The sequence below is a fragment of the Littorina saxatilis genome, linkage group LG15, assembly GCF_037325665.1.
Source record: "Littorina saxatilis isolate snail1 linkage group LG15, US_GU_Lsax_2.0, whole genome shotgun sequence".
Taxonomy (NCBI): domain Eukaryota; kingdom Metazoa; phylum Mollusca; class Gastropoda; order Littorinimorpha; family Littorinidae; genus Littorina; species Littorina saxatilis.
In genome coordinates, this window is record NC_090259.1 from 41,363,560 (window position 1) to 41,381,666 (window position 18,107).

Below are 18,107 nucleotides of genomic sequence, written 5' to 3' on the forward strand. Positions count from 1 at the left end.
ACTGCGGCTGTGACAACTATTCTACAATTGGCGACGAGGAAAAGGAGTGTGAACAAGGTGAGAAGCGGCATTTTTCTGTCAAGAACTTTCGTGTGAATCAGAAAGAATTTTCCAGACTGCGTGACGTCATCACCACGTGCGCGAGGAAAAAAATGGCAGGAAATGGAAATGATAACGCTGACGCTGTTCCTCAGCAGAGAGTAATGAGCTGTGCAAGTGGCATAGGAAGTGTAGGACCATTTGATCCAAAAGGTGATCCATCTAGTGTCTCTACAAGATGGACGAGGTGGAAGAGAGGTTTTGAACTTTTTTCTGGCGGCAAGGGGTGAGACTCCGGAAGGTCAGAAAAAAGCGCTGTTACTCCACTGTGCAGGCTTCGAAGTTCAGGACACTTTTGACACTCTACCAGAAAGAGGTGACAGCTATGATGAAGCTGTGGCAGCACTTGATGCGTATTCCAAACCACAACAGAACTTCACTTATGAAAGGCATGTTTTTTCGGCAAATCACACTGATGCCAGAAGAAACAACGGCTCAGTTTGTGACAAGGTTGAGACAACAAGCCACAAACTGTAATTTTGCTGACAAGGTAGATGAAAACATCAGGGATCAAGTGATCGACAAGTGTCGAGACAAAAGGCTCAAGTCAAAGTATCTGGAGAAAGAAACTTTGACCGTGAACCAACTTTTGGATATTGCGCGTGCGCATGAAGCAGCAGCGAGGCAGTTGAAGATGGTGACAGACACTGATTCTGAACCTGGTCAAGAACTGGTTGGTGCTGTGTCCAGGAGAGAAAGAGGAAACAACAACAGACGTTGGCAAACTCATTCTGAATCTACTCATCTTGGAGGTGCTAAAGGTGACCAGAAAGACAAGAAACCCCGTGAAATCAGATCTAGTACTGACAATATACGTTAATTGGATATGTGATCCAAACATGGCTTTTGGTCAATCGAGATGGAAGTTTATTCCAAGAGCCCGTAGGGCGAGTGGAAAAAACTGCCATCGAGATTGACCAAAAGGCATGTTTGGATCACAGATCCAATGGTCGACTTAGCTGAAAATTATCGCCCTTGCCACCGCGTAGTGGCGCTTCGGTAGATTGGGTCCAAATGCAAAGCGCTGCGCTTCCGATCCTGTCACAGTTTCAAACCGAAAGCTACCTTTTGTGACACTACTGTGGTAACTGTAGATTGCACCCTGGATTAGGGGCAACTACTCTTGCATAACGGTAGCATGCAAGGGGACTGTACTATGCTGAATACAAATGGCTGTTAACCTAACGGTGTTCCATGTGTCTACTTATTCCTAAACTGTCCTCTACTTCATTTGGCGACGAGGATGCCGTCTTTTGGAAGACTACAGGAGTTCGGATTGGACGGCGGAGAAGAATGGGGTCAGTATATGGAAAGAATGGAACATTATTTTGTGGCAAACGACATTGATGATGTCGACAAGAGGAAAGCAATATTACTGAGCGCGCGTGGTGGGGCCACATATAGGTTGATGTGCGACCTTCTGGCGCCAGCCAAGCCCGGGGACAAAACGTTTGCTGAACTTAAAGAATCAGTGCAAAATCATCTTCGCCCAAAGCCTTCAGAAATTGTGCAGCGTTTCAAATTCCACACGCGCGTACGTCATAACGACGAATCTGTCTCGACATACGTGTCACAGTTACGTCATCTTTCTCTTGACTGCAATTTTGGTGCGTCACTGGATCTAATGTTGAGGGACAGATTGGTTTGTGGAATCAACAATGATCGTATCCAGAGGCGACTGCTGGCAGAAAAAGAGCTGACTTTTGCCAAATCGTTAGAGGTGGCGATAGCCATGGAACTGGCCGAGAAGAGTGCCGCAGCGCTACAGGAAGGTGGTTCCAGCGGGGCTATTTCTATGCCGGATAATACAGCCAGGGTGGACAAAGTCGACAGTGGGCCAACTGCTGTTTCTCGTGACGTCCAGTTCGTGAAGAAGTCACAAAGAACCATGGAGTACTGGTTCTGTAAGGGGAATCACATGCAGAGACAGTGCCCGCAATATCATGCTGAAAAAGCGAAACGTAAGCAGACGAGAGGTCATCGCCGATTACGTGACACCGTGAAAACTGTTGAGGATTCGGACAGCGACGTGGAAGTATTCACTGTATTCCGAACGCAGAGTAAGGAGAAACCTTTTCTGGTGACAGTCGAGATGGACGGAGTTCCTGTGGAAATGGAGCTAGACACAGGCGCCTCACTGACGGTGGTTAATGAAAAGACATGGAGAACCATAAGAGGGGGAGCGTACTTGCCTCTTCAAAAATGCAGCAGGCGGCTGAAAACGTACACAGGTGATGAAATTCCTGTCTTGGGCGAGTGTGAGTCGGCCGTGGGATACAAAGGTAGGGTGCCAGTAACACTGAAGATGATCGTGGTGAAAGGAGATGGTCCTAGTTTGTTGGGACGAGATTGGCTCAAACATCTGAAACTAGACTGGGAGGAGATTTTTTCGCTGCATGCCGACAAGGGTATTGCTGAAAACGCGGACCTGGAACAAGTCCTGAGAGAGAATGATGAGTTGTTCGAGGAGGTAAGAGGCACCATCAAGGGTGTCAAGGCTAGCATTTTTGTTGACCCTTCAGCACAACCTCGCTACTTCAAACCGCGCCCTGTACCCTATGCACTACGCGAACAACTGAGCCAGGAACTTGATCGTCTTGAGGCGGAAGGCACGATTGAAAAAGTGGAGTTTTCAGACTGGGCAGCGCCAATCGTCACCGTTGTTAAACCTGACAAAAGTATTCGCATTTGTGGTGACTGCAAGGTAACGGTGAACACTGCCTCAAAACTGGACAATTATCCGATACCCAAGACGGATGATCTCCTAGCAGAGCTGGGCGGAGGGAAGTTCTTCTCCAAACTGGATCTGACTCAGGCATACCAGCAGCTTGAATTGGATGAGGCATCAAAAGAGTTTACCACCATCAACACACATCAAGGACTCTACCGCTACAATAGGTTGCCCTTTGGGATTTCGTCAGCTCCAGGCATTTTTCAGCGAACAATGGAGAATCTCCTACGGGGAATTCCAAAGGTGTATGTTCGCATTGATGACATTTTGGTGGCAGGAACGACACGTGATGAACATTTGCAGACGCTGCGAACAGTAATGCAAAGACTGAAATCAGCTGGAGCTAAGTTGAAGAAGAAAAAGTGTGTTTTGCTGGCCACAGAGGTGGTATATCTTGGGTTGAAGATCGACCAGAGTGGCATTCAGCCTGTACCTGAGAAAGTGGAGGCTATTCAGGAGATGCCTCGGCCCACGGATGTGAAGCAGCTTCAGGCCTACCTCGGAATGGTTAACTACTATTCCCGGTTCCTGCCAAACTTGTCTACTGTGTTAGCGCCCCTGTACGTCTTGCTGAAGAAAGGGGTGGCGTGGGCATGGAGTGACCAGCAAGAAGAAGCCTGGGTCCGCTCGAAGAACCTGTTACTGTCGCAAAATGTCCTTGTTCATTTTGATTCAAAGAAACATATTCTGCTGTCATGTGACGCCTCCAGTTATGGACTTGGTGCTGTGATTTCGCACAAGATGGAGGATGGCAGTGAGAGGCCTGTGGCGTTCGCCTCCAGAACAATGAATAGTGCTGAACAGAACTACAGTCAGGTGGAAAACGCAACTCAACTCAACTCAAATTTATTAATCCATATGGAAAAGGAGGCCCTGGCGGTGATTTTCGGGGTGAAGAAGTTCCATCAGTATCTGTATGGTCAGAAGTTTGAGATCCATACAGATCACAAACCTCTCCTGGGTCTGTTCTGTGAACATAAACAAATTCCAGCCATGGCCGCTGCAAGAATTCAAAGGTGGGCACTCACACTCGTTGCCTACGAATACACCATGAAGTTCAAAGAGGGCAAGAGGCACAGCAACGCAGATGGTTTAAGCAGACTACCTCGTGAGGTGACTGTGAGTGTGAAACCTGAGCAGGGAGAAACAATACTGTTGATGGAGCAAATCGAGACCATGCCGGTCACTGCCAAGCAGATTAGTCAGTGGACAAGCAGAGACCCAGTGCTGTCTAGGGTGAAGGACTATGTGTTGAAGGGTTGGCCCGAAAGCAACCAAGACAAACGCCTTCAACCCTACTTTGTCAGGAGGACTGAGCTAAGTGTCCTCGATGGTTGTGTGCTTTGGGGTACACGGGTGGTAGTCCCACCGAAAGGCCAGAAGAGCTTGTTGAGCGACCTGCATGAAGCGCACCCTGGCATGAGCAGAATGAAAAGTCTGGCACGGTCGTACATTTGGTGGCCGAACATGGACAGTGAAATTGAAGCCACAGTGCGAAGCTGTCACGTGTGCCAAACTCAAAGAAATATGCCGAGTGCGGCACCTCTTCATCCCTGGGAATGGCCAAATCGTCCTTGGAGCCGACTGCATGTGGATTATGCAGGGCCGTTCATGGGCAAGATGTTCCTGGTGGTCATAGATGCTCACTCTAAGTGGATGGATGCCTACCCCATGAATTCATCGACATCAGCAGCCACCATCGAGAAACTAAGACAGTCATTCGCTATCCATGGGCTGCCAGAGACATTAGTGTCGGACAATGGACCATGTTTCACTAGCGAGGAGTTTGAAGAGTTCATGCACAGGAACGGCATCAAACACATCAAGTCAGCGCCGTATCATCCCTCTACTAATGGACTGGCTGAACGAGCGGTGCAGACGCTCAAGCAGGGCCTGAGGAAGATGAAGTCAGGCTCTATCGAAACGCGGGTGTCGCGTCTCTTGTCCAAGTAGCTGTCGAACTCACAGAATGAAACTGAACGCAATGCCATTTTTCAGCAAGACCGTATACTCGTAGCATCGTCAGTCCACCGCTCATGGCAAAGGCAGTGAAATTGACAAGAAGAGCGGGGTAGTAGTTGCGCTAAGAAGGATAGCACGCTTTTCTGTACCTCTCTTTGTTTTAACTTTCTGAGCGTGTTTTTAATCCAAACATATCATATCTATATGTTTTTGGAATCAGGAACCGACAAGAAATAAGATGAAAGTGTTTTTAAATTGATTTCGACAATTTAATTTTAATAATAATTTTTATATATTTAATTTTCAGAGCTTGTTTTTAATCCGAATATAACATATTTATATGTTTTTGGAATCAGCAAATGATGGAGAATAAGATGAACGTAAATTTGGATCGTTTTATAAACTTTTATTTTTTTTTACAATTTTCAGATTTTTAATGACCAAAGTCATTAATTCATTTTTAAACCACCAAGCTGAAATGCAATACCGAAGTCCGGGCTTTGTCGAAGATTACTTGACCAAAATTTCAACCAATTTGGTTGAAAAATGAGGGCGTGACAGTGCCGCCTCAACTTTCACGAAAAGCCGGATATGACGTCATCAAAGACATTTATCAAAAAAATGAAAAAAACGTTCGGGGATTTCATACCCAGGAACTCTCATGTAAAATTTCATAAAGATCGGTCCAGTAGTTTAGTCTGAATCGCTCTACACACACACACACACACACACAGACACACACACACACAGACACACGCACATACACCACGACCCTCGTTTCGATTCCCCCTCGATGTTAAAATATTTAGTCAAAACTTGACTAAATATAAAAAGGGAGAAGTGAGCATGCTGTTTTCAGGGGATGATATTGTTGTTGGTGCAGAAGAGGAGATATGTATAAGTTACAGCTCCGTCCATCCATGGTATCGCCTGATATTATGTCGAGACTGGGTCAATGAATATGATGACGTCACTCGAGGCTCTGCCGAGAGTGACGTCATTATATTCTTTCACCCCGTCGAGACAAAATATCACGCGATACCATGCATGGACGGAACTGTAACGTATATATGGCATGACCAAAGTAAAGAGAATTTGTCATGGGATGTGGCAACAAATCATTGGAAATTCACCATGGGCAATCAACCCAAGCCTAGAAGTTGTAGAACTATATTTTGTTTCAGTCTCGGCAAGGCCAGTTTTGTCCAGTTCCGGAAAAGACATAATGAATTCATTCACCCTGCCGAGACGAAAAAAACAATTCCATGGATAAAAACATATAAGCTTATTATCCCGTGACGCATCAAAGCTAAATTTTGTTTTGAAATGTCATTACAACGTACAGATAACTTATAACGACATAATCGCCTTCACAAGACAGGAAAAACGCACACTTTGTTTTTCGTCTGCTACAAATCTAGTCTTGTTGGTTGACGGAGAGAATAAAGCTTCAATCATACCTTCATCAACAGGAATAAATGCTCAATCCGCTGTCAGTTCGCAACTGAACCTTGGTTTTTTCTTTAACTTTTTGGTTAACATTGAAACGGCAATCCAAAAGAGTGTTTCAGCTGTTTCAAGACAGAGGCTTAGCTCCTTCTTTTGAGTTGCTTTTCAGTCTAAAATAACACCGGAAGCGAACAAATTGTCGCGTATACTGTCGTCACAAAAAGACGTCATGACAAAGTTACAGGCAAAGCGAAAGAGACTTTGACGTCATTTACTTTTGTTTGGAATTTTCCGCCTGTTCCTAGCTTGTCAGTGAAGACCTGACGTGAGTAAGCTTACCCTTTGCAGCTGTGAAATAATCAGTCTTGTGTCTCGGTCGTGTAGGTACAGAGTTTGCTTCTGCAATCATTGTGTTCGTGTTGATGACGGCTTCATAAGATTTCCATTTTCTTGTTTCTGCGGCTGCGCAAGTTATTTTGACTAGGTCATGGCCGAACTTTAGGCCTACGGAGAAATATCGCTGGATATTTTCTCCCTAGATTAACAGAGACAAAGAAGGGAAGTCATGCTGTATGTATAAGTTACAGCTCCGTCCATCCATGGTATCGCCTGATATTTTGTCGAGACTGGGTCAATGAATATGATGACGTCACTCGAGGCTCTGCCGAGAGTGACGTCATTATATTCTTTCACCCCGTCAAGACAAAATATCACGCGATACCATGGATGGACGTAGCTGTAACGTATATATGGCATGACCAAAGTAAAGAGAATTTGTCATGGGATGTGGCAACAAATCATTGGAAAATCACCATGGGCAATCAACCCAAGCCTAGAAGTTGTAGAACTATATTTTGTTTCAGTCTTGGCAAGGCCAGTTTTGTCCAGTTCCGGAAAAGACATAATAAATTCATTCACCCTGCCGAGACGAAAAAAACAATTCCATGGATGAAAACGTATAAGCTTATTATCCCGTGACGCATCAAAGCTAAATTATGTTTTGAAATGTCATTACAACGTACAGATAACTTATAACGACATAATTGCCTTCACAAGACAGGAAAAACGCACACTTTGTTTTTCGTCTGCTACAAATCTAGTCTTGTTGGTTGACGGAGAGAATAAAGCTTCAATCTACCTTCATCAACAGGAATACATGCTCAATCCGCTGTCAGTTCGCAACTGAACCTTGTTTTTTTCTTTAACTTTTTGGTTAACATTGAAACGGCAATCCAAAAGAGTGTTTCAGCTGTTTCAAGACACAGGCTTAGCTCCTTCTTTTGAGTTGCTTTTCAGTCTAAAATGACACCGGAAGCGAACAAATTGTCGCGTATACTGTCGTCACAAAAAGACGTCATGACAAAGTTACACGCAAAGCGAAAGAGACTTTGACGTCATTTACTTTTGTTTGGAATTTTCCGTCTGTTCCTAGCTTGTCAGTGAGGACCTGACGTGAGTAAGCTTACCCTTTGCAGCTGTGAAATAATCAGTCTTGTGTCTCGGTCGTGTAGGTACAGAGTTTGCTTCTGCAATCATTGTGTTCGTGTTGATGACGGCTTCATAAGATTTCCATTTTATTGTTTCTGCGGCTGCGCAAGTTATTTTGCCTAGGTCATGGCCGAACTTTAGGCCTACGGAGAAATATCGCTGGATATTTTCTCCCTAGATTAACAGAGACAAAGAAGGGAAGTCATGCTGTATGGGGTGTTATGTATGAGTGACGTCGAAAGTACACGCCGACTTCAGCGAAGTCATGACTAGAAAGTCGCCGCCTACCGCAGGCGCTCAGTCAGTATGCACGGGTGACGACCAGACCGCCGACTTTCAAGTTGCCGTGTAAAGCAAGGTCACCAGTCAATCTATTTTTATAACGAGGAATTCCTTCCTTTGCGCATGCGCTAGGGTCATTCGATAACATCCTCCCGCTGCCTCGCACGGGGAGTTCGACTATTCAGAGACGGAGAGCAGTGAAATATGGGTCAGTGGGACGGAGAGCGTGGAGAAATAGAAGCGCAAAAGATGAAACGAGCAAGAGGGTGCCTGTCGCGTAAAAGCTGAGAGTCAAAAACGGCACCAGTGAAATATGGGTCAGTGCTACTTTGCTCTGAAACGAATCAAAGATGTCTTCGCTAATCTTGTCGGTGTTGGTTCTAAAATAATATGACAAGGGAAGTGAATCTCGCAACAACAAAAAAATTTTTAGTCCAGCATTTCCAACTATTGGGTTCTGTCTAAAAACGATTACGGCGAAAAAATTCGTCGACTTTGATGGCGGAAAACCATGAAAATGGCCATTCTGTTCACTGAAGTCGGCGTGTAAACCATTTAGACGACCTCCGGAGCACGTCTAAATTTAGTCGCCAGTTTCGGTGGTACAAGCGTGTAGTCGCCACCCGTGCATACCGTGTATCTCGCGGTTGGCGGCACTCGCTGTTTGCACGCCGCCTAAACGTTTAGACGTCACTCATGCATAACTCCCATGGTCAACTGACATTGAGATTGTTGAAGGCGGTAGTTTAGTCGTAGAATCCAGCGACATGAATTGTGAGAATGTCATTTCTGCAGATAGAGGAGTGGAAAGCCGCAGAGCCCCATGTTCATCATCAGACAGTTTCTTTTTTGCAGCTGTAAACAGGGATGAAGTGAATGACCGAAATGACACAGTGCATTCTGGACAGGTTAACAACACAAGCAGTGTTAAAGGTGGTCGTCTACATGTTTGCTTTTTTTCAATAATCTTATGGTTAGATTTCGCTAAAAAGTTATGTCAGATGATGAATGAACCATGGGGAAAAAAGTTATAGAAAAAAAAATATGTAAAAAAAGATTTTATTTTTGGGTAGCGTGACTCACGCTTCCAATATTTTGTTTTCTGTTTGCTGAGAACATGTGCTTTGCCTAAAAATACTGACCAATCAAATTCATGTCACTATGCTTATAGCCACGCCCAAACAAGAGCAGCAACAGTTTGACACTGGAGCGCTGTCCACGCTTTTTTTTAAACGCACGAAATGCACGGGATTCGAGAGGAGTTTTGCGCTTGGCATTTTCCAAATAAGGATATCCTACTATGAGTACTACGCTGGAATACTACAATGAATTTTCAAACGGCTACACTGGCTTCGTCTTTCCTGATCGAAAGGGGGTGTATTGTTGATAATTCTAGATAATAGACTCTGCATTTTAATGGTCAAATGGCGATTTCGGTATAAAAATGTAGACAAGGACCTTTAAAGCACAGCAACCATATCTGTGTGTTGATGCGATTAAACATTCTGATAAACTTGTACACCATTACACGGGACTCGAGAATTACTGTGTTTTTCAACATGCCTTCTGGTCGCTTGGTGATAATGTACACTGCCTCACCTACGCTTACTCAATGTCATGTGAGTGTTTGTCACCTGAAAACCAGTTTCTCTTGAGTTGATGCTGGTGAAGCTGAGACGACACTAACCACATCTGGAACTGGCACGGATGTTTTGTGTGTCAGAGTTCACTGTGCAAAATGTTTGGATGACTTGGGTAAACTTCTGCTACTACCAGTGGGGAGAAATCAACTGGTGGCCACAACGTCGGTTGGTGACCCACTACTGTCCAGCAGACTTCAAGCTGAAATTTCCCAGCACAAGGGTCATTGTTGACGCCACAGAGGTCAGAGTGAAACACCCATCAAATCCTAGAGCACAAAAAGCAAGTTTTTCTGCCTATAAGCATGGCAACACAGTGAAGGCTTTGGTAGGTGTAATCCCTGGTGGACTCACATCCTATGTCAGTATGTGTCCAGTGCCTATGGGGGCTCAACCAGTGACCGCCAGATTGTGGAGCGAAGCCCCCTCCCTTTGCTTTGTGAGAGTGGAGACTCAATAATGGCAGACAAGGGGTTTAATGTGCAAGACATTTTTGCACCCAGAAATGTGCAGATCAACATACCAGCCTTTTTTAAAAAGAAGAATAGACTGAGTGCTGCTACCTTGCGAAAAGACAGGAAGATTGCAAGTAAAAGGGTGCATGTTGAAAGAATAATTGGCATGGCAAAAGTTTACACCATCTGCCGGCATAAGTTGAACATTTTAGAGACGAAACTGGCATCTAGAATCATTACTGTGTGCGTTTACCTGTGCAACTTTAGAATGACAGTGGTGAGTCGATTTGCATAGACCAAGTAGCAAAATGTGTAGTATTACAGTCATGAGACACCAATATTTGGACTATGTGATGATGGATTAGACTCTGTAACTATAAGCCTATGGACGTTATGTACTTCGCACGGAAAAACAAAGAATGGCTGCTCTTGTTCTGTGATTTATTTATTTTACTCAATGTTCTTATCAGAAACTCATCAACTACTGAACTAGTGCGGTTAATTTCTTGTCATTTTTCATTAATGTATTAACCCAGAGTTTTGATAAGGAAGGTATTGACTATTGGGTGTGTGAGAGACAGAGTGTGTGTGTGTAAACTGATATAAACGATTCACTGGCAGTGTTAAACTGTTATGGCTATGAGGATATTATTAGCATTACATTGAGAATATATGTGTGTGCACATAGGACTGGGAGGGTGGGGGGATGGGCAGCAAAACATGTACAGTGGAACCCCCTTTTAAGACCCCTCCCTTTGTTAGATCTAGATTTTTCAGATTTTTTGTTCATAGCCTCTGTAAATTTACCTTCATTTTAAGACTCCCTCCTTTTTAAGACCTGATTTTTCAGATTTTCTTAGGTTTTCAAAGACTGAAAGAGGGGTTCCACTGTACAACGAAATTGTTTATCAGTCACATCTTTATGAACAGATTGTTTCTTTTAAAGTTTTATCTTGAACCATAATCCTGTGTGGTATGTCGCCTTACATTATTTATTCAAATTCACAACCCTTCCTGTACGAGTGGTTCATGATCTCAAGTGTGTCCAGCTTTTTACACGGGGGTAAGACCATCTTTCTGGATACATTTCTCAGTTTCTGTGGAAGGTGGACATTTTTTACAAATACATTTTTAAACTTTATACCAGCTTCACTTATGAAATCAAAAATTCACAAAATGTCCACTCTGCACAGAAAGCAGCTTGGCTGTTGAATTTTTGGGCAAGTTATGTATCAGCTGGGCCAGATCTGAGATGCTTACACGAGGACTATCCTTTCAACACAGTTTGGGCAAGTTATGTATCAGCTGGGCCAGATCTGAGATGCTTACACGAGGACTATCCTTTCAACAAAGTTTGGGCAAGTTATGTATCAGCTGGGCCAGATCTGAGATGCTTACACGAGGACTATTCTTTCAACAAAGTTTGGGCAAGTTATGTATCAGCTGGGCCAGATCTGAGATGCTTACACGAGGACTATTCTTTCAACAAAGTTTGGGCAAGTTATGTATCAGCTGGGCCAGATCTGAGATGCTTACACGAGGACTATTCTTTCAACAAAGTTTGGGCAAGTTATGTATCAGCTGGGCCAGATCTGGGCAAGTTATGTATCAGCTGGGCCAGATCTGAGATGCTTACACGAGGACTATTCTTTCAACAAAGTTTGGGCAAGTTATGTATCAGCTGGGCCAGATCTGAGATGCTTACACGAGGACTATTCTTTCAACAAAGTTTGGGCAAGTTATGTATCAGCTGGGCCAGATCTGAGATGCTTACACGAGGACTATTCTTTCAACAAAGTTTGGGCAAGTTATGTATCAGCTGGGCCAGATCTGAGATGCTTACACGAGGACTATTCTTTCAACAAAGTTTGGGCAAGTTATGTATCAGCTGGGCCAGATCTGGGCAAGTTATGTATCAGCTGGGCCAGATCTGAGATGCTTACACGAGGACTATTCTTTCAACAAAGTTTGGGCAAGTTATGTATCAGCTGGGCCAGGTCTGAGATGCTTACACGAGGACTATTCTTTCAACAAAGTTTGGGCAAGTTATGTATCAGCTGGGCCAGGTCTGAGATGCTTACACGAGGACTATTCTTTCAACAAAGTTTGGGCAAGTTATGTATCAGCTGGGCCAGGTCTGGGCAAGTTATGTATCAGCTGGGCCAGATCTGAGATGCTTACACGAGGACTATCCTTTCAACAAAGTTTGATATGAAAACTCAAACAGCACTGTGTAAATATACTGAAAATGTTTTATTTTGTTCTGTCCAGTGTATTTAACACAAAGTTCAATATTACAACATTAACAGGGATTAACAATCACTAAGTTATTGGATAATAATGTAAGTAATCATGTGTACATGTAGGCATAGCACATTTTTTGACAAGTGTCTATTGTTGCCAAATATTTTCAAGCAAGTAACATAAACATGACTGGATGGAAGTTGTGAGTACACATAATGTTCACCCATACCAATGTGAATGTCGGCTTTATCAAAACAATACATACTGTTACTGTACAAGTATTTTGGCTTAAAATGAAGTACAGTGGAACCCCTATTTTATTTTTTTCTTTAAAATGAGGGGGTGGGGGGGGGTGTTTGATTTACAGAGGTTATTAACAGAAAACCTGAGAAAACAGGGTCTTAAAAGGGAGGGGGTCTTAAATCGGGGGTTCCACTGTATTCCATTGTTACAAACGTTTTGGCCTCTTGACATACAGCTCTTGTACAAGTACATACTTTTTGTAGCTAAATCAAGAATTCATTGTGATACTAATTGTTTGTATTCATGATTTCACAGTGTATTAATATATTAAATCAAGAACTCATTGTCAAACCGATTGTTTGAATTCATGATTTCACAGTGTATTAATATATATACATGTATATGCCTGAAAGCTCGCAATAATTATTCGTTGTAAAAAGTGTGTAAGTGTGTGTGTGTTTGTGCATGATGGAGACAAAGAGAAAGAACATTAACAACTTTAAAACGGGTATGTTTAACTTCATGATAATTTGTGTCTTTTCTTTTTGCTGTCTCCTTAGTCAACAGGTTAGTATGTATCAGTTTACACAGTTACTTTCAGCAGTCTGTGACACTTTTACTCCTTTCAAAGACAAGGTGATGCCGAAAGTTCCAAGAGTGCCAGATTGAAAATCAGGCCTCCACTTCACCTTGCTCTGCTTCAGACGCCTCATCAGCAAAGTCTCTGTACAGATATGTCTCAAGCAGAGCAGGTTTGAAATGGTTGTCAAAGAACACCTGTAGTTTGTCAACCATGGCTGTGATGAAAACATCGTCTCTTGGAATGTTCAATGTCACCATATCTTTGAAAGTGTACACAACAAAATATGCCATGCTGACTCCCACACACAACATCTGACCCTGAATTTGGTAATAATAGTCATGAGACTTTTTCAGCTGTAAATGTCCACCACTTTCCTCAAGGTATGGCACAGTCTTCTCAGAAATCATGAGATCCTTGGCACTGTATGGACACTTCACTTCAACCACTGTATTAGATCCGTCAGTCTCCTGCACAATAGCATCTGGTGATCCGCCAAGAAACGTGTGGGATTCACACACAAACACACCACACATGGTTACCTGCTTGCCCGTGGCCACAGCGAACTTCTGTAGGGCTGTCAGTTCATATTTTTTCCCATGTTTGAGTGATGGTGCATTGCAGACTGGCTTCGTGCAGGTCAGGCTTTTTGCTAGCAGTTTGTGATCAGTTCTAGATGTCAGTTTGCACAGATGGCCAAAATTAGATGACTGAAGTCTTTTCGTCCTCTCGGTGACCCATTGACTGTTTCCTGCTTGTCCTCTCGTCTGCTGTTCTATTGTGTTCCTTTCTTTGGAAGTCAGGGACACAATCCCAAGGCCCTTGAGGCACTGGTCTTCCAGTGGCTCTTTGCAGTAGTCATGGTCATTGACCACTGCTCTCATGTTGGCCGGTTCAAAGAGGTGTGAGACAGGTCTTTCAGATACTAGCGGGCAGGCCTTCCAGGTATTAGAGAAAACAACCTCGTAATCCTCTTTTCCTCTGCCGCTGACTGGTCTGGGATCAAACACTATCTTGTCACCAAAAGGCAGCTTCAGATTTTCAGCTTTTACAGGAGACCCACCATGCGCACGCTTGACATCACGGAATTGCTGAAGAGTCTGAGTGCATGTTTCCATTGTCTTGATGTTGCCTTCAGCCACATAAATGCTGAGACCGTAGAGCACAGCAGACACATGCTTACAGTGTGCTGTTGGTCCCATCCCAGCAGCACATTCACACTGCGCTTCACACACCAAACCATCACAGTCAATTTCAATGTCCACAATGTAGCTTACACCTGATTTCATTTGCGCCTGACACTTTGATCGAACAAAGATTGTGTTGAACTGTCCTGGTGCAAAACGACAAAAACTAAGGTACCGTTCTCTGTACAGATCCTTAGCGATGTTGGTGAGTTTGGCATCGCTGCTACGCAGGTAGGCAGCAACATTTCCCTCTGTGATGACTGGCAATGGGGAGTCCAGGTTGATGTCCCTGTAGAGGCTAGCATCCGGCACTGTCATCATGTACTCTTTTTCAAGAGTTGTAGTGTTGCCAAAATTGGCATTCCACTCGTAAGCTTCTAGTCTGAAAAAGAATAAGAAGAAAAGTTACACCAGGTTACAAAACAAGTTGCAACAAAACAACATTTTTTTCTGGAACATGAACATAACTTTTTAGATCTATCACAACGGTGAACAATACATGCTTCACGGTCATTATTTTGTCAGTGTGATATGAATGCTATTCTTGAAATGAATGTAACTCATGCATTTTAGACCAAGTTTAAAGTTTGGGATCCTAAATTTCTTAGAAAAATTGACGGGGAAACGAAACAAGCGGCGGAGTTGGGAGACACACACACAAAACTCTCTCTCTCTCCCTCTCTCTCAGAAACAACTGCACCTTTCCTAGGCCAAAATCCGTAACAAAGACATTCAGTACCTCAAAGTAGACGCTAAGAAAATATCAAAATGATCCAGAAGCATTTAAAAAAAATAATAATGATATAAAATAAGAGAGAAAAAAACAGGACAAGTTGTCTGCAGCCGCAGGAAGAAGCAGACCGATCCCGACTGATGTAAACACTGAAAAAATCTCACTTTCTTCCACTTACCTCTCAACAAAATCTTTTTTGCGCCCGTCAAGTTTGGCTCCTCGTTTCCTGCACTCATTCCGAAGCTCGGAGAGCTGCATATCGCCGAAATTCTTCATCTTTACAGAAAAATGTCCCAATGAAAGTGTCGATTCGTAGAGCAAAGATACTGCTTAGACGCAAGGCAGGAAGTACGTATTTGGACCCAAACTACCGAAGCGCCACCGCGTGGCGGTAGGGGAGAGAAATCTCGACATTCACTGGTCTTAGGGTTTTTGTTTTCAAAGAAGAAAGAAACTTGCTTGAACACGGACCATATAGTCCAAGCAAATAAGAGAACAACGTTGAAGTGACAATGACTAGGTTTAAAATGTCCCTTATCAGAAAGTTCAACCTCAGTCCTTTGATGTTTATTAAACACATTTTCATATAAAGTTGGCGCTTCATATGGAAAAGTGGCTTTGAAATTGACCCTAATCCTTCTTTGGGCTCTGTAAATGTCGTTTGGGGCTATGGTTGTAAAACGGTATCTACTGGTCACCCCAATGTATAAACTGAAAACTCTTTCTGCACCAGAACACGCAGAAAGGATTGTATCTGCCTGATGTCTGATGCTTTTCAAAATCCCCAACCACTAACACCTTCAAAACGGACATTAACTGACACTGTTGTTTTTCCCTATATAATCCTTACTATTTTTCCGAGACGTCGTCGATGAGGAACGAAAAGAAGTGTGGCCGTCACCAACTCCCTTGCAGACCAAACTATACGGCAGTCGACAGGAGTTGGAGAAAACGACAACATTTATCACCAGTGCTGGACTGATTGTGTAACCTCTGCGAACGCCAAGAAGAAGAAGATCTGTTTAACCAATCACATGGAACTCCAAAATATTCCATAGATTTGTTTACTTAATTTTTAAAAGATAAGTTCGAAACATTATCATCTGATAAGTCGCCGTATAACCTTATAGGTTCCAGCGACTAAATATTTTCCCCCGGGTTTTCGAACCAAGGGCGGCAACTGTGCAACCATAGACATGTACGTCATCATGATCTTCCCTTAATTTGACCGTTATTTTGGCTGTCTTAGTGAAATGGTAAGATATATCTCTATGTTTTTTACATGTAAGTGTTCGGAAAAAATACAGTTATAGCAGTTATGTACAAAAATAAGCAGCAAATGCTCTTTTCGCCAAAGTAAAGTCCTTTTTATATTTAGTCAAGTTTTGACTAAATATTTTAACATCGAGGGGGAATCGAAACGAGGGTCGTGGTGTATGTGTGTGTGTGTGTGCGTGTGTGTGTGTGTGTAGAGCGATTCAGACTAAACTACTGGACCGATCTTTATGAAATTTGACATGAGAGTTCCTGGGTATGAAATCCCCATACGTTTTTTTCATTTTTTTGATAAATGTCTTTGATGACGTCATATCCGGCTTTTCGTGAAAGTTGAGGCGGCACTGTCACGCCCTCATTTTTCAACCAAATTGGTTGAAATTTTGGTCAAGTAATCTTCGACGAAGCCCGGGGTTCGGTATTGCATTTCAGCTTGGTGGCTTAAAAATTAATTAATGACTTTGGTCATTAAAAATCGGAAAATTGTAAAAAAAAATAAAAATGTATAAAACGATCCAAATTTACGTTTATCTTATTCTCCATCATTTGCTGATTCCAAAAACATATAAATATGTTATATTCGGATTAAAAACAAGCTCTGAAAATTAAATATATAAAAATTATTATCAAAATTAAATTGTCCAAATCAATTTAAAAACACTTTCATCTTATTCCTTGTCGGTTCCTGATTCCAAAAACATATAGATATGATATGTTTGGATTAAAAACACGCTCAGAAAGTTAAAACAAAGAGAGGTACAGAAAAGCGTGCTATCCTTCTTAGCGCAACTACTACCCCGCTCTTCTTGTCAATTTCACTGCCTTTGCCATGAGCGGTGGACTGACGATGCTACGAGCATACGGTCTTGCTGAAAAATGGCAGCTACTTGACTAAATATTGTATTTTCGCCTTACGCGACTTGTTTCTTTTGGTTTCTTATATGTGTCACAGCACACTGCAAGCATTTAGGCGAATAGCAAGTGAGTGGTATATATATATCATCAATTTTATAGTAGGTAACGGTGTTAATTACTTGCCATGTTCATGTTCATTATACGTTTTCCATATGTGTCATTGTGTATTGCTTGATGCCATGTGTGTGTGTGTGTGTACATGACTTTAAATATGCATGGATGTGTGTGTGTGTGAACCATGTATATATTTTCTGTTGTCAATTACAAATGTTATACTATGCGTTTGAATCATTATGTATCTCAGACGTCATCCTTTTTTTTCGTTAAAACTCGGTACAAAGTATGATAATGTTGTGAAGATACTGGATATATAAAAAATATTACACGTTACGTACATGCTTTAGTTTGAGGTCGTGCAAGGTAGTGCAAGGTCGCGTGTAGTCGCGTGCGGTCGCGCAGTCTTTAGTCAGACCTAAAGCGTGGCAACATTCGGACCGCTTGCTTCTGCCCAGCTTTGAATCGAGGCAGCTGTCAATCTGCTGTCGCATCAACTGGCTCTACAGGTAAATCCCATTTATCAGTCTGTAAAACTTTCTTAAAGTGTTCCTAACCTTGCTGTATTCTGCCACAGGGGTTATACTATAGAGATAGAGAATTTGCAACATTATTCGCCACGTTTCTCAGTCTCCCCCCGCCATTTTGACGCGCATGAGGCATGTTTTAATCATGGATGTGCAAACGCTGTGTGGAGTACGCTCATTTTTTTGAAAATACACCAAGTTTGTTTGAGAAACAGAGAATAGTCAAAGTGCAAAACAGGGGTT

The 18,107-nt window shown here is 42.8% G+C and overlaps 1 protein-coding gene and 1 pseudogene across 3 annotated transcripts in view; one reads left to right on the forward strand and one right to left on the reverse strand.

Moving 5' to 3' along the window:
* LOC138949331 (uncharacterized) overlaps nucleotides 1-18,107 on the reverse strand; it is a 617,348-nt gene that overhangs the window by 241,674 nt on the left and 357,567 nt on the right. The gene's annotated exons all lie outside the window — the stretch shown is intronic.
* On the forward strand, nucleotides 8,325-10,781 carry LOC138948330 (uncharacterized; annotated as a pseudogene).